The sequence below is a fragment of the Macrotis lagotis genome, chromosome 1, assembly GCF_037893015.1.
Source record: "Macrotis lagotis isolate mMagLag1 chromosome 1, bilby.v1.9.chrom.fasta, whole genome shotgun sequence".
Lineage (NCBI taxonomy): Eukaryota > Metazoa > Chordata > Mammalia > Peramelemorphia > Peramelidae > Macrotis > Macrotis lagotis.
Genome location: NC_133658.1, coordinates 772,161,936 through 772,179,423, shown reverse-complemented (window position 1 = coordinate 772,179,423; position 17,488 = coordinate 772,161,936). Strand labels below are relative to the sequence as shown.

The 17,488-nt window shown below is 34.4% G+C and overlaps 1 protein-coding gene and 1 pseudogene across 2 annotated transcripts in view; one reads left to right on the top strand and one right to left on the bottom strand.

Annotated features, from left to right (window-relative positions):
• Positions 1-17,488, bottom strand: part of LOC141508162 (contactin-5-like) — a 1,214,304-nt gene that overhangs the window by 537,569 nt on the left and 659,247 nt on the right. The gene's annotated exons all lie outside the window — the stretch shown is intronic.
• Positions 3,182-3,544, top strand: LOC141508158 (dynein light chain roadblock-type 1 pseudogene; annotated as a pseudogene).

Here is a 17,488-nt window from a genome sequence, read left to right as displayed (position 1 = left end):
AATCTCTTTCCTAAAAGTCTGATTTAAAAGGCTTATTTCTACATCATGAAAAGTAAAAAGAAAATCACGGGATATATACTATAAGACTATTCAGAAACTGTGGCATGATTATGCAAAATATTTTGAACTCTTTCCCTAAGACAAAAAATTAGGGGTTTTGTCATAGTTTCTAGTGGCCATGACAATCATTCTAAATGAGAGAGATGAACAGACATTAAAGCATATAAAGAGGCTAAAGAAAGGCCTTCTGTGGGGGGGGGAAGCAAGATTGGGGGAAAAATTGTAAAACTAAAAATACTTAAAACCTTTCTAAAATTAAAAAAAAGAAAAGCCTTTTGGGGTGAAAAATGTATACTTCAAAAGTTTCCATTTTGGGAATTCCAAGAGGAAAAAACTTGAAAAATGACACTTATTCAACTAACAGTATGTGATGCTGGAATACATTTTTTATCTTTTGGTCTTATACAATTTTCTCTCTCTTCATTGGACTTAGCTTTGTTCAGTTTAACAAATATTTGTCAAATACCTCCTATGGGCAAGGAATTGAGGGTCCACAGATAAAATATTAAGAAGCTAATATTCTATTGACTGATGGCAACAGCAAACGTCTTTCTGAAGGATAAAGATTATTCAAAGAAGTTTGGTAAATAGTATGATATATTTGAAAGGGTGTTGTAAACTTCTCATTAAGAAAGTAATGTGAAAGGTCTTAAAGAAAATCAATCAGTCCCTCAAATATCAAGATCAAAAAGGGCATCAGATGGAACAATTATATAGAATGTCTTAGAGAAACCTTAGTGAGCTTGCCCCATTCAGCAGATGATTGTACAGGAAAATAAACAAAAGACTTCAGGCATTTAGAGAGCCATCTTTCCAAGAGGGAAGTCAAAATTAATACTAAATTGGATGAAAGCTATAAACAGAAATGAGATTGGGAGTAGGGATATGCTGGAGACAGCATGATCTCAGTAAAATGACTTGAAACTTCTAATTTCCTTGAGCTAGATAGTCTTAAGTAACCATAGCATTCCATAATGGGTGCTATAGTCAATAGAATTTCAGCCTGAGTCTGCATGAGAAAAGGGCAAGGGGACCATGTGGGGAACAACTTCTACCACTGGCCAGGGATAAAGGAACTGACAATTTATGTCTAAAAGCATTTCTATCCATAGCAAGAGATAAGGAGAGCTCAATGACTAGGTATGTCAATATGTTGAGGATAGTCAGTAGGCAGGAACCTGACAAGATTTCTGACACCACTTCAATTTCTACAAAGGAGCTGGGGTTGAGATATGAATCTTTCACTTGCTCATCTATAAAACCATTGACCAGTCATTAGATGGAACTGCAGTCCTCAGTTTTCTCATCTTAAAATATTCCTTCCTGCTATAAATTTGTTCATGGGAACCAAATTACATTTTGTCATTAAATGAACTCTTTTCCGCTTATGCTAATCTTTGCTTTTGTGTTAAGTGGAAACTATTCGCTGCTCCCTACCTGAAATTATCTTATTTACAGTCATGAAGCAATCAATGTATTAATTTTTTAAAGGATTTATTTGTTAGGAACTATGCTAAGCATAAAAGATAGAAAGAAAAAGCAAAAACAAGCATGTTCTCAAGAAGCTTGAATTCTAAAAGGGAAGACAGAACATATAAATCAAACCACACAAGGTAAAATACAGAATAGATAAAGATAACTTTAGCAGGGTTGACTCAAGTAAATGGGAAGAAGGGAACCATGCACTAGTAACTGGAGTGTCCTGACATAGAAGTCAACAATTCTCAGAGATAGATGGTAAAAGGGAGACCATTCAAGGCACAGGGAATAAAGGCACAAAGGATATGAGAGCATCTTTCCAATAAGGAATGGCAATTAAACAAGTGGAGAAGGATCATAAAATTTACAGAAGGGAGGAGAATGTAAGAAGATAGGGAAAATAAAAAGGGCACAATTATTGAAGAATTCTACATGCCACACAAGGACTTTATATTTGATTTCAGAGGTAACAGAGAGCCATTGGACTCCCTATTATAGGAAGCCCTCCTATTTCCTGGTAGGGTTACATGATCAAAACAGTGTTTTAAGAAAATCTATTTGTCAGCTGAACAGAGAATGGACAGGAAGGGAGAAAGACTTTTAGTAGAAAGACAGATTAGACAACTATTGCAATAGTCCAAGTAAAAGATAAGACCTGAACTAGAACTCTAGCTTTGTGAATGGAGAGGAGTTAGATGCAAGAGAAATTATTGAGAAAGAAATGACAACAATTAGTATATTAGGTTTGAAGGACACCAAGGATGTGAACCTAAATTTATTAAAAGTATAATGGTGCCCAAGATAGAATTAGGAGAATTCAGAAGAGGAAAGAATTTTGGGGAAAACATAATGAATTCTCTTTTGGACATGCTGAATTTGAAATGCTTGTGGTATACCAACTTCACGATGTCTAATAGTCAGTTGTTTATGGGGATGAGACCTCAGGAAAATGACTAGCATTGGATAAATAAATCTAGGAATCATCTACAAGGAGATGATAATTGAACCCTTGTGCATTAATGATCTCACCATATAAAAGAGAATAGAGAAAAAAAGGAAAAAGGACCCAAGACAAAGCCTTGAGAGACACTCACAGTTAAGGGTAATAATCTACATGCATGTCAAGCAAAAGAGTTAAAGAAGCACTCAGAAGAATAGAGAGAAAAGTGATGGAAAGCCAGAAAGAAGAGAATATCCAAGAGGAAAATAAAGTCAATGCCAAAGAGTTCAAAAAATGGAAGAATGAGCAGAAGTCATTATATTTTTCATCTGGTGGTAATGGGTAACTTTGGAGAATAACTCTTCTGCAATATGGCTCTACTCTTGTATCTTCACCTGCACTTTTTTCTGTTGCAATTTCCTCCTTCCCTGATATTACCAAATCTTACACTATTCTAATCCATTCTCCCTTGACAAGACATTTCTCCTTATATTACCTGTCATCACTTCAAATATAACATATCCAAAACAAAGATCATCATTATCTACCTTACTGAAGCTACCTTTCCTTCCAACTTTTTACTGCCAAATGAAATAATATTTTTTCCTTCACTTAAGCATATCTAAAAGTCACCTCCTGCTTTTTATCAAATATTATTTGCTGCCTGTCTGTCCATAAACAATATCAATCTCGAGCCTGTGCTGTGCCCGCGGTGTGGTCGTTCCTGTCCGGAGGATGGCTGAGGTATAAGAAACCCTAAAATGAATTCAGAGCCAGAAGGGAGTGCAAGGGATCATTGTGGTAAATGCAGAAGGCATTCCAATAAAAAGCACCATGGACAACTCCATCACCATGCAGTATGCCAACCTGGTGCACAGCTTCATCCTGAAAGCTTGAGGTACTGTTCCAGACATCGATCCCCAGAATGATCTCACATTCCTCTGAATTCGCTCCAAGAAAAATGAGATCATGGTTGCTCCAGATAAAGATTACTTACTGATTGTGATCCAAAAATCCCTCAGAATAATTTACCATTTTCTTGGTGCCATATTGTTTTTTCTTTAATAGTCTCCCTGATAAAAAGCATTATTGTTGATTCCTCTCACCATTGAATGGCATCTTGAAAACCAAACCATTATGTCAGACTGGATTTAGAGATCATATGACCAAGGGCGTGGCCCAGATTGATTTTTCTGAACCTTTTATCACCTTGACTCTTCTGAGGTTGCAGCTGGAGCCACAGCCATCTGGAAGAAGCCCTTTGAGACAAGTTTAATGGCTGGGCTGGTACTAACTGGCCCTTGAAGACCTGAATTCCCCCCCTCCCCTCCTAATGTGGGCTCTGGGCTTCTGGTTTTAATTTTGTTGCTATTTTGAAAGGCTGTCCAACTAAAAATAACTAATGATTAAAAAAAAAACCAATATCTCAATGTTCTCTGAATTTTTCTTTAACCAATTTCTACCTTCTCCATTCTTGATCCCACCTTTCTAGATTAAGCCTTTAACTCTTTATACTTGTTTAACTGCAGTAACTTTCTAACTGCTATCTCTAAATTCAGTCTCTTCACACCTGAATAACTTTACATAGAGTTTTGTAGAGCTATTACATAGCAACTATTTATTGGGAACTTAATGAATTCCCAGGTACTTAAAGGTTGCTAGATCACACAATGGTTAGAGCACTGGACTTAGAGTCAGAAGGTTGAGTTCCACTGCAGCCATAGATAATGGTTGTACAGCCATGGATACACTTATTTTAACCTTTGAATGCATCAGTTTCTTCCTTTGCAATAAGGATTCTGATAGCACTTAATTACCAAGGTTGTGAGAATAAAATAAGACATTTGTAAAGAACTTTGCAAAACCCAAAGAGATATAACACTTATTGTTTTTAATAATCCCTTTTAATCATAAAATGAGAGAATATAAGTCCAAACAATAATTTATATAACATTGCTGAAAAGTAGTCACCCAGACTGCTTGAAAACATCCAACAAGGGACAATTCACTAACTACTGAGGTCTCTTTCCTTTTGGACAGTCCTAATTGTTAGGAATTATCTGACTCTTGCCCATTGTTTTCAATTCTGTCTTCTGGGACTAAGCAGAATAAATTGAAAATCTTTTCTACATTACAGTCTTTCCAGTGTATGAAAATAGCATACTTCTCTGCCCCAGTTCAATGCCAAATGAACTATTAAATAAATCTAGGAACTATTTTTGTGATTGTTGTTCTTTACTTATCTCCTAGGTTAAATATCCCTATTTCCTTAATTGTTTCTCAGATGGCAAGGTCTCAGGTTTCCACATCACTCTAGTTTCTCTTCTTTGAACATTCTCTAACTTATCAACATCCTTCCTAAAATATTATATACAGTTCCTGTAAGTAGTTTGATGAGATTAAATATAACCATACTGTCATTTATTCTTATTTGAATGCAGTCTAATATTGCATTACCTTTTCACTGCCGATATTTCATTTAAAGTAAACATATCAAGCTTTCAGTTCATTAAAATACCCTATTTAAGTGCTGCTTCTCCTGCTTTATACTTATGAATTTTATGGGGGGAAAAAGGGTAGAATTTTACATTTATCACTGATGAATACACTCTACTTAAATTCATCCTTTCTATAGTAACCTGTCAAACATTTTTAATCTTAATTCTAACTATCCATTGCATCATATACACATGACTTTGTTGTTATTGTTCAACTGCAAATTTATAACTAGTGCTTCATCCAACTTAAAGATTAAAAATAAAATTTAAATAGTACAGGACCAAGGACAATTTTTAAGGAAATTCTTTCAAAAGATCACTCTCACTGAAGTAAAATTGGCAATCATTAATGACAATTTTATGGAAAGGATAATTTCTAACAATCCATTTCCTTGGTCATAAGATAGTTTTGATTTTTTTTTCTCACACAATAAGCTGAAAGCACTCTTTCCTGCATTTGATCATTTCCTTTTGTCTCCTCAAATCTGATTTTAAGTTCTCTGTAATTAGGAGCATTATCTTACACTAGGATTTATCACTTTCTCTATGTTCTAGTCAAACTAGTTGTTTTGGTATCTAATCTGTACATATCTTATTCTTTTTGGTCTCTATTCTTTTTTCTCATGTTACAATTCTTGTTTAAGCAGTATTTCAAGTATTTTGCTTTTCATTTTTCTAAAGGAACCAAATACAAAGTAGTGAGTTTGGGTTAAGGTGGAAGACTTCAGTTCTAATCATGATATAGAGCTATATGCTACCTCAATTTGTCCAGTTTTCTTAGGCTTTTGTGGGTCATAAGTAGTAGCTTTTGAACTGTTGTCAAGGGCATTAATGAAGACAGAAAACTTTTTAGAAGAGATACCTTGAAGAAAGATTGAGCAATAATAGAATTTAGTTGTGGTTTTCTTTCAGATTTTTAGTAAAATGCCAGCATTAATAAGTTTTGATACTTTTTATTTTGTTTTTATTTCTTTCCACAAATATACTCAGTAATATGAGAGGGTTTTTTCTTTGGCAATCTGATATCATGAAAATATAAGAATCTTAATGAGGAACAGAAGGCATTGTGAGATATATATATATATATATATATGTATATATATATATATATATATACATTTTAAATACTATAGACTGATAATTTTTATATTTTAAAAGCTAAATAGAATATATATATTTTAAATACTATAGACTGATAATTTTTATATTTTAAAACCTAAATAGAATTATGAGGAACCAAGACAGGCTCTGAGAGTGCTTCCAGATGAATGCACAGAGATTCAGGTAAATAGCCTAGAGTTGTATATTAGTGCTAGTTTGAGCCAGGAACATTACCCAGTGGCTTACACTGAGGTTGGATTCTTAGTACAATATAGAATGGGCCCCTTGGCAGGTCACTTGGGAAATGTTTACTTAGTATACTTTTCACATCCTAACTTAGGGGCAGGTACAATATAAAGAAACTATCAACTTAAATAATATTCTTATAAGGTGACTACCCCTCCTCTCAATTCAATTACTCAATTCAAAAACATTCCTCTCCTCAATTCAAATACTGCCTCCACCTTGAAGCCTTCCATGAAATCTACCTACTAAAAGTAGAAGTAATGTTCCCTTTCTTGAACTAGGTTACAATTTCATATTTATTCCTACTAATGTATTTATTTTATTTTGTAAAATAATTATTGGTTATTTGTAAATATTCAGTATACTTGTATTTGATTTTAAACTGAAGGAAGGCAAGAGTAACACTGTATTACTATTTGTATCTTTCCCAAAGTTAACTCAATATATTACAAAAATCAAATGTCTCCTTTTAATGTGGTACCAGAGCATAGTAACTATGTCTAACTCAGTTTTTAAAAGGAATTATCACTAAAAAAAGAGCTGTGTCTCTCTTAAGTCTAGAGAGTTAAGTATGGGCTAATATTACCATGCATCAAACTTATAATAATTCTCTCCCATATATGACTCTATTAATTGGTCACCTTTTTCAAGCTGAATTCATGTTGAAAAGCAATCAAGAGAAATTTAACTTTCTTATTCATTCAAAGTTGAGATCTATTTGAAAGTATTTAAATATCCCTTAGCAAATAACTTCAATCAATTTATAAATATAAGGAGCTTTAATATTTCTAGGCTGAAAAGTCCCAATTTAAAATTCACTCAAATGGGAACAGCATATTTGTTCAAAGTAGTCAATTGAATACCACAAGGTACTGGACTTTTAAGATGCTGACAGCAAAGTGGCAGCTACTCTATTCACACAGGTTTTCCTGTACTTAAAGAACTTCATTTTGCAGTATAATTTCACTCTAGTTCTTTTTATGTTTTCCTATTTTTTCTTTTGGCTTTCACTTAACCCCCCCCCCAAATCTTTAGATTATGATTCTTTTCTTCCTCCTTACATTAGTTGGCCTTGTACATTGGCAGTTTATCATTATTGTTACCCTTCTTGTTACCCCTTAACTTCCCCAACACATACATAGCTGAGATAAATCAACTGTCATCTCTTTGCATCAATCCCTTATCTCCAACTTAAGGCTACTTGGGAAAACCAAAAACAAAGCAAAAAAACCCAACACCAACAACTAATCACTACCATAAATTCTATACTGTTCTCTTTCATACTGGAAAACTCTCCCTGGTCAGAAAAACAAAAACAAAAATAACTATTTTGCATATTTTTTTCCTCACTTTATGCCAAGAGGAAATTTATATGTCAGCAAAAATTTAAAGCAGTCCTTGGATACTCTCATATCAATACCACTTTTAACTTCAAAGCAAACAGGAAAGAAAAAGTACTGAAACTCTGACTTCCATTTTGTGTGTCTTGACCATGTTGACTTGAATTATGAAAGCTGCCATTTCAAGTGAGAACATGGAGGGAGTTTGGAATCTAGAATAGTCTAAGGTATCTGCAAACATCCTCAAGAAAACTTTAAAATGTACAATTGACTGTAAAAATAGGGAGAATCAACCATATACTTTTTCACTCAGCCTAGCATACTGGGTAAGATAGAAAATGCTTCAGAAAGTCCTCTAGAGAACTAGGAAGGTTCAATAGGACTGTAAATCATAAGTGTTCAGATGGTAGGAGAGAATGGTTCCATCCTAGTTTAAATAAATGGATCCTAGAAAAAGTCAACCTGGGTCATACAGCAGCCAGGGCGAGGGCCCTCAAGCTGAGCCTAATGTAGTGATGGGGCTAGAAATTCTGTGTCAAGAGAGAATCCTGAAATGGAAGATAAAAAATGGAATAGGAGCAATAAGTTCTTGCTTCTTCAGTGGGGAAGGGTTTAGGCAAAAACTAGCATAGCAGGTAATGCAAGAGTCCTATGATAAGAGGGATAGTGAGATCAGTACTGCAGTAATCTATAGTTTCTTGAAAGACCATTCTGTCTTAACTATCATAACAGGGAATACCCATGCTATTAAGAAGTGCAGAGTAAAGCATAATCCAAACACCTCCCTTCACCTAGTCCAAATGTAGACAATTAGCTCATTAAAATGAGGAATCTAAGGAACACACCGAATATTATTAAGAAATAACATCTACTGAAATGTGCCCAGGGAAGAAAGACTGAGGATGAGAACAACCTAACAATCTAATTGTAGAGGGGGAAAAAAATTAAAAACATATTGGCCATAATGGCTATAGGAGTATTTGGAAGAAAAGAAATAACAGATACACGATGGAATAGCTGGAGAGGGAGAATGTCAAGGAAAACTGAGCTTTAAAACAGTTGATAGGAAAGTCTATTTAAAAACTGAATGCATTGAAAATTAAAAAGAATCAAATTAAAAAACCTCAGTGAGATAAGAAATATCAAAACAAAATCACAACAGTATAAAAGAAAATATAAGAAATATGTGTAAAATTAACTGGCACAGTATCTGACAAGAAATAACCTAATAAATCTTAGATGGTCAACTAACAAATTAGAAGAAATTGATAAATATTTAAAAATATAAAATACTCACATTAACAAAGGAATAAAAATAATATTTCTATAATAGTTTCAGAAGTAATTAAAGTCATTAATGACCTCCCAAAGAAGAGAAATACTTCCAAATCAGTTCATTCACCAATGAATTTTCACAAATATTCAAAGAACTATTTGTTTTAATGTTTCACAAATTGACTGAAATAATAAGAAAAGAACTCTTTCAATCTTATAATGATACAAATAATGTCCTGACTATATTTGTGTCTTTGAAAGCTTTTCAACATTCATCCATATGTATATGTATATTTTAAAGTTACAACATTTCCTTCCACCTTCCCACCCACCTCCCTTCAGTGGCAGTCAGTTTAACATTGTACATATATATTTGTGATAAAGATTTTATGGATTAGTTATTTCAGTATGAGGAATTAGGATTAAGGGAAAGAGATACATATGAGATATTTTTTATAAATTGTTCAGATTCTGAAAGATTTTTAGTTTTAAATTTTTGTTTTGTTTTGCTTTGTTTTGTTTTCATTCCTCTGGATGGCACAGCATCTATAGCCAGTCTAATACAATTGTCCTAGCTCTCTGAACTTTTGAGAGGAGCTGCTTCCAGTAAGGTTGATCATCAAGGGAGACAGAGCCAAGATGGTGGCATGAGGCAGGATTTCCCTGAAACTCATTGCCCCCAAAACTCCAAACCTGAACTTTTTGTAATAACCTAAGAACTTTCTATAATAACCTATGAACTTTTGTGAATTAAAGTTTAAGTCTTTCTTAGCTCCCTAAATCAGACTGGTGAGTTCTTCATTCAAAATGAATCCAATCATTAACACCCCGCCCCCGCTTCCTGAACCTCATTTCCTCCTGACTTCAGTCTCTCCATTGTGGAAAATAATGTGGAACTGTGATTAAAAAAAAATACTAAAGTGTGCATACTCCCTAACTGTACCATAACTAAATCTATTTCACAGATATCAAAGAAAAAGGAAAATGATCTATATAAATCAAAATTATTTTTAGCAATTCTTTTCATAGTAGCCCCCAAACTGAAAGTATAAGGGGTACCAAGCCAAGGAAGAATGATTAAACAAATTATGGAATATGAATGTAATGGGATATTGTTGGGGAATAAGAAACGACAAATGAACTCTTTTAGGGGTAGCTAAAAAGCCTGAAAAGACTAAGCAGAACAGCTAGTAGAAGTTAGGCAATGATTGATGTAGAGAATTGTGAATGTAGCAGAAAAAAAATCTGTTAAATGGGCAGAGGTTCCTGCTCTTGAGATTCTGCCTCCCTTGGATACTGTTGTCCTTTCCCTGGCCTGGACACTGGTAGGCAGGAAAAGGTGTTAAAATTGGACATCAAGTACCTTGAGACAGGAAGGACCAGTATGTGATTTGCCATTGGGGGTTACTTGGCTCCTAGATGTAGGACCACTCCCAGGCACTACCCTCTATCCAACCCACCACAGAGGAGTATGTAACAGGAAGCACCACTCCTTCAAGTCTCTTGCATTTACTGGCCTCCCATCCAGAAGGATGAGATTTTCTCTGGCTCTTCCTTAATCCATGCGGAACACCTTGGGCCTAACCATGGGACCTGGTTAAGTTAAGCCTCATGGCTGCCTACCCTTTTCTCTTTTTTTCTTTCTCTCTCTCTCTCTCTCTCTCTCTCTCTCCCCCTCTCTCTCTTACTTTCCAGACTTCTGCTGAGCCTGGAAGCTGACCTGCCAAGATTAATTAGCAATACACATGACTTTTCCATAATTTCTTCTTCACTTTTCTATTACTTTCTTTTGTGCTATAACTTCTTTTTAATAAATCTCTATTTTCTTTTGCACCTGCATTCCTGGGCCAAAAGTGTGATTCTTCACAGGTGGATAATAGAATAATTGGCACCATGATGACAGTATTATAGAGAAGAAACAACTTTAAAAACTTTAGAAATTTGAATTATGTATTGATAAACCATAAAACCACAAGTCTAGAGGGCTAATATTGATTCATAGCACCTACATTCACTCAGAGAAGTGATGATCTTCAAAACTGAAATGAGACATTTTTTGACATGGCTAAGGTGAGAATTTGCTTTGCGAGTTTGTTGAGAAATGTTTTTATTTATTTGTTAAACTGAAGGTGAAGGGACTGTTAGCATTTGGAGGGAGAGATAATTGAGAAAAGAAATATCAAAGAGGTGCCATTTCTATCACTTGTAGCTTCTGCAGGTGTCAGGGTCAAAATGAGTTTCTCTTTTTATCACATCTGAGTGATATAATTTTGGCAAAATAGCTCAAATGCCTACAAAGCAAAAATTGGTTTCCAAGGAATTTTGAGGAAATGTACATAGTTTAAAGCTTGCCAAGAATCTCCAACAACACTTCTAGGACTTTTTTCCATTGATCTGGAATTCTGAAAATTAAAGAAACAATTACCCAGGCTTCTTAGAAGGAGTTCAATTCCACTGAATGTTTCTTTTCCTTTCACTAGTTACATCTCATGGAAATGTGGATTAGCAATGATATCTAAGAGATGCCTTTGATGTATTTAACTTCAAAAAGATTATTTTCGTAGTAGAGGGTTTAATTCTGGTAATTTTATTTTTCTCAATATTTTAACTTTAAAACCAAATTAATTTTGTACTATATACTTCAATTATGAAAATCAGCATCTATGTTTCCTGTTTTAATGGAGGGACATTCCTACTCCACAAATGATCAAAATAAGACAATCAAAATTGCAAAATGGCACTTAAAATGACTGACAAAAAAGGAATTAGGAATACCTAAAAACAAAAAGAGGGCAAATTAAATAATCACCACATATTCTTGAAGTATAAAATTACATAGCAACTTTCAAAATGTAATATACAATATTATTATTGTTAAATATAAAAATAATTTTTCATTATTATACATATATAAAGATATATATCCATACCTATATGTTCATATTTCTGTATATATATATATATATATATATATATATATATATTTATAAATTGTTGTTTTCAAAGAGGACCAATATGTATAATATGACTAGCTATTATTTCTTAGATACAGGAAATTCCCTCTATTCATGTACCCTTTCAGTCACTTTATCATAATATTAGCTAGTATAAGTACTGCCAAGTTTTGTGAAGCATTTCACATTTTTTTATTAGATTCTCATAGTTAGCCTTTTTATTTATATTCTTTAGGTGTTTTAATTATCTTCATTTTATAGATGAGAAAATTGAAGCTGAGAATTTAAGCAATTAACGCAAAGGTTACATAGATTCATAAGTATATGAGGCATGATTTTTTTGTTTCTATTTTTCTTTTGCTCCAAGTCTTTTTCACTAGCCACTGTCCTAGTAAGTTACTACTTATATTCTGAGACATGAATTATCTAGAGCACAGATGTAGGTCATTAAGTCTCTTGACTAGGATCATACAGACTGTATGTGTCAGAATTAGAATTTAAACTGCTTTTTCTGACTTGAACATCCACTGATGCTCACTGTTGTCTCTGTATGAATGTTTTTTCTCTGTGTCTGTTTCTTTCTTTCTCTGTTTCTGTATCTATCCATATTTCTATTTTTTTATCATCTCTCTATCATCTATCTTTATCTCTATTTCATCTATATATATGAAAATGTGTTTTATTTAAATGAAGTGCATACTGTGAAATGCCTGTAATGCCTCAGATGACTGATTAGTCAGAATGTAAAAGGAGCTAGAATCAGATATGCTATTCCAGATTATCCTTGACCTATCAAGACCTGTAGTCTGCCTTCAGCAATTCAAGTCAACAATTCAACTGATTCAACAAATATTTATTGAGCTGAGTGCCTTTTATAGACAAGCACCTGATATGCATGCATACAACTGTCAGAGGTGAGAGATGTGTTTTTTAGTGGGAGGTCAATCATACTCTGCCCAAGGCAAAGACAAATTGTGAAACAGGTAAAATTTTTCTTTAGAGCTCTTAGCCTTCTTTTTTCAATAGAATTCATCCCCTATCACCCCCAGAGTTGTTCTTTTGGGTAATATAATAAAAATAATAACAATGTATTTTACATACATAAATTAAAGCTTGAAAATATTTTACATGCATTATAACATTTTATTATCATAATAACCAAGTGATCAATAAATGCTTACTGCTTGTTGAGTTATTAAAGCACCATAGATATTATTTTGTGGTAGGAAAATTGAGGCACATAGAGAGTAGATGACTAGCCTAAAATCAGAACACTATGTGTTTGAAGTTTAATTAGGATAATAATGACTTATAGTAGTATTATGATTTTACACCTTAGGGTGGATAAAGTTGGTTGTTATTCTGAAGTGGGGAGTCTAATTGGACAGACATACATGCATTGGAATCTGAATTACCAAATGGAATGCTCACATTCATGAAATCTAATATCCATTGAAGCACTGGAGTGAATAAAAGTTAAACCAGTGATTTTTTTCCCCCTAATGTGCATTTTGCCTGTCCCTATTTCCCAACATTTACACTGCTTTGGAACTTCTCTTTGATTTTACAGCATATCCTCACCAAAAAAATCATCACTAGATTATCTAGGTAATTTTCCAAAGGTATCCCCATGTCTACACTTGGTTCACCACATCCTTTTTTACAATTTCCCTTTGTGTATGATCTTCTCTCATTAGATGATAAATTGAGGGCAGGGAGGGACTATAGTTTGATTTTATTTATATTTGTACCTCACCCCCCCCCACACACCTATCAAGGATTTTTCTATCTAAAGGAATGTAAATTTTGATACTGAAACCTCTCAAGATATGTTCTTGCTTAAGAACCATTATCCAAATCACTCTGGTTCTTATCGGCTTTTCTACCCTAAATTCCAGACCAAACCCAACTTGTTATTGTTTGGACCCTGATTGGCTCAGAAAGAATATAAGTAGCAATTGTTTCTGTTTTGGCTTAAAATCCTGAGAGTCTTCCCCTTTCACTTTGATTTGTTTTTTGACTAGATAAAAGAGGTCATTCTTTGTTTCATTTCTTACCTATCCTTAATCATGAATGGTCATTCCTTCAATCTAAGTGAGATCCTGCTAAAGACTTTAAAAGGTTAAGTTATCCCTCTGCATCCAGGGCCATCTCCAGTCATCCTGATTCATATCTGACCTCTGGACCCAAATAGCTCCAGAGTAGAAAATGAGAGTAAGTGACTTTGCATAGCCCTCCCTCTCTTCAATCCAATTCACTTGCAATTCATGGTATATTCTCCCTGTACTCTTTAAGAACTAAGGACAATTTCCCTCACTTAGAACTACCTGATATCTGTTAGACCCTTAGCAAATGTTTATTGAATAACTGAATTATTAAAGAATAAAAGAAAATGTGTTATCCATTAAAATAAATTCAAGCTTCTGGAAATAGTCATGGGTGACATGTAAAAATGATTTTTTAAAATTTTTTTGGTCTAGTCTATTCCTACTAACTTTGAGTCTGACATTTTACTTAGTTATTCATCTATCTAACTGATATATCTATCTACTGGTGATGTTCATCTTCATTCTTGAAGAAGACTATGATGGCAGGGAAGTGATGCCATGACCAGCACATGAATTTGATTTGAAGGAGGGGGTGCTGTGTCCTCAGCCTCACTTTCTTCTCCAGAGCCATGTGAATCAGGATGACTGGAAATGGCCCTGAATGTGAGGCAATCAGGGTTAAGTGATTTGCTCAAGGTCACACAACTAGTATCTGTATCTGTTTCAATTATCTGAGATCAGATTTGAACTCCCATCCTCTGGACACTAAGGTCAGTGCTCTATCCACTGCACCACCTAGCTGGCTACTCTCTCTTTTCTCTCTCTCTCTCTCTCTCTCTCTCTCTCTCTCTCTCTCTCTCTCTCTCTCTCTCTCTCTCTCTCTCTCTCTCTCTCTCATTCTCCTCATTCTCCCTTTAATTTGCTTACCTATAATCATTATTTGAAACTCCTGTGCTTTTTCATCATATTGTTCTCTAGACTCTTTGTTTTCTTTTGAAGTCAGAACAAGTTTTATTACTTAGCACCATTTCTGGGGACTTATTTAAACTAGTCTTGTAATTTCCTTGATGTAGGACTTTAGATAAAGAAAATTCCCTTTCCCACTTTGCAATCCATAATCTTTGAAATGTGCTTATGATGCCAAGAGATTAAGTAATTTTCCCAGAGTTACACAGCTACTGTGCATCAGAAGTAAAGTTTAAATTTTAGATATCTCCTAAATTGAATTTAGTGCTCTGGTCCCATAAGAATTCAGACCCCATATGCCTTCAATGCAGACAAATATGGATTCCAATACCAGAATAGATCATTCCACACTCAGCAGATTACACTATGTGGGTGACATTAATCTTTTAAATGTTGATGCTAAAGACACCAGAAATAAATTTGTTTTAAAAAATCCATGGAATCAATCAATTTATCAACAAATCTAGACTTCTTTCTTTCTCCCCTCTACTTACTCTGTGAATCAGCAACACTGACCCTTTTGCTTTATCTTGAACAGCGTCATCTTTTAACTCTTACTTTTCATTGGCTATCCCTCATGACTGGAATGCTTTAGCCCACCCACCTCATCTCAGACTCCTGCCTTCCCTCAAGTCTCAACCAATTCTTTGTTCTGCAGCAAGCTTTCTCCAGTTCTTCTTAAACTAAGTGCCTTCTTTCTAAACTTATCTCCTCATTTATCCTGCATTTATCTTTTTTGTACATAGCTGTTTGAATATTATCTCCCCTCTTAGATTCTGCCTGCCTTGAGATCAGATATTGTCTTTTATCTTTTTTTGTATCTTCTGGTACATAGAAGATACTTAATAAATGCTACTTGACAGAAAGACAGATTGATTTGTATGTGCTACACATTGGAATATAAATATAAAAATTAGACTAATTCCCTGACTTCAAGGATATTACAGACTGCAAGAGGGATGTTCACAAATGGCAACATATAGAGAAAATAAGTACCAGTGATGATGAGGAGTAATCACTAAAAACTGGGTGAATGAGGAAAGGCCTATTGAAGGAGATGCCTTGAGCTAGAATCGAAGGAAGCTAAAGAAAAATGAAGACTACTCAAAACATAGAAAAAAACTTTACATGATGGGGTTTTAGGAAATTTTTTGTTTTGCTCACTAGATAATACATCGTTCTATAGAATTCAAAATCTTCTTATTTATAGCTTTTAATTTTCTAATGAACATTTGCCAACTTCAGACTTAATTTCATAGACTAAATTGGCATTAAGATAATCTATTGCACACATTAGTCTCCCTTATGCCTAAGTATCATTGTATTACTTGTATCTAGTATCTTTGATTATTTGAGTCTAGTGTCTTCCCATTAGAAGTCATGCATTGTTGCTGATCATTGTAATTAAAACTAAATACTAAGTTTACTCCTTATAAATACAAAGATACTCCAGTGGCCAGTTCAACACATTAGCCAGGGCTATTAAGTATACAATTCTGTTTAGCCTAGTTTTCAACATTTTTATTCTTCAAGAGTCAATACATTCTCTTTTATCAACAAAGCTTATTGTACTCTTCCCAATAGAATGATCTTTCACCTGGAAGATGGTCACCTCCCTGAGAGCCAATGTGACTTTAGAAAGGGTTGAGGATCAGTTAATATGGTGCTTACTGGCTAACAACTCCAGGTATACAACATTTGTATATTTGATCAAGGCCATTTTTTATTGTTAATCATGAGGGCTTAAGGAAAATTAGGTCAAAATTTGGTTGCTCAGAGAAATTAATCAGTATTATACGTCAATATATTGATAGCATGCTTACCCAGGTTCTGGATAGTGGACAATGCTTTCATGATTTCCCAGTCACCAATGGAGTAAAACAAGGATGTGTCCTTGCTCTCATGCTTTTAAGCATGATGTTTTCAATCATGTTCTCCAACACCTTCATTGAGGATGAACATGGCATCAGTGTCAACTACCACATTGATGTTCAAATTTTTCAACTTGAAAAGACTACAAACCAAGACCAAAATGGGGAAAGTATTGGTGCATGATCTTCTATTTGCAGATGATTGTGCACTCAGTGCAGTCTTTGAATTTTGTCCTATTAACACCAAGAAAATACAGGTGCTTCATCAGCTAGCACCACACCATCCATATGTGTAACCATAGATTACAGCAAATGGAAAAGTTTTGAATACTGCGGATTAGTTCATTTACTATGGCAGTGTCCTTTCCAGGGAGGCATGATAATGAGGTTGATACATGCATTGCCAGAGTTAGTTCAGTGTTTGGAAGTGTTTAGAAGACTTGGAAAGAAAGTCTGGGAGTGAAGCATTAGACTGACTACCACATTGAAGGATCATAGAGCCATTGTGCTGACCACATTGCTATATGCCTGTGAAACCTGGACAGTCTACCAGTACCCCTGTCAGGAAACTGAATCATTTCCATTTAAATTATCTTAGGAAGATTCTGAAGATCACCTGGCAGTAGAAGATACCAGACCCTGAGGCCCTTTCTCAAGCTAAACCATTAAGCATTCAAACATTACTACAGAGAGCACAAATATGATGGCTG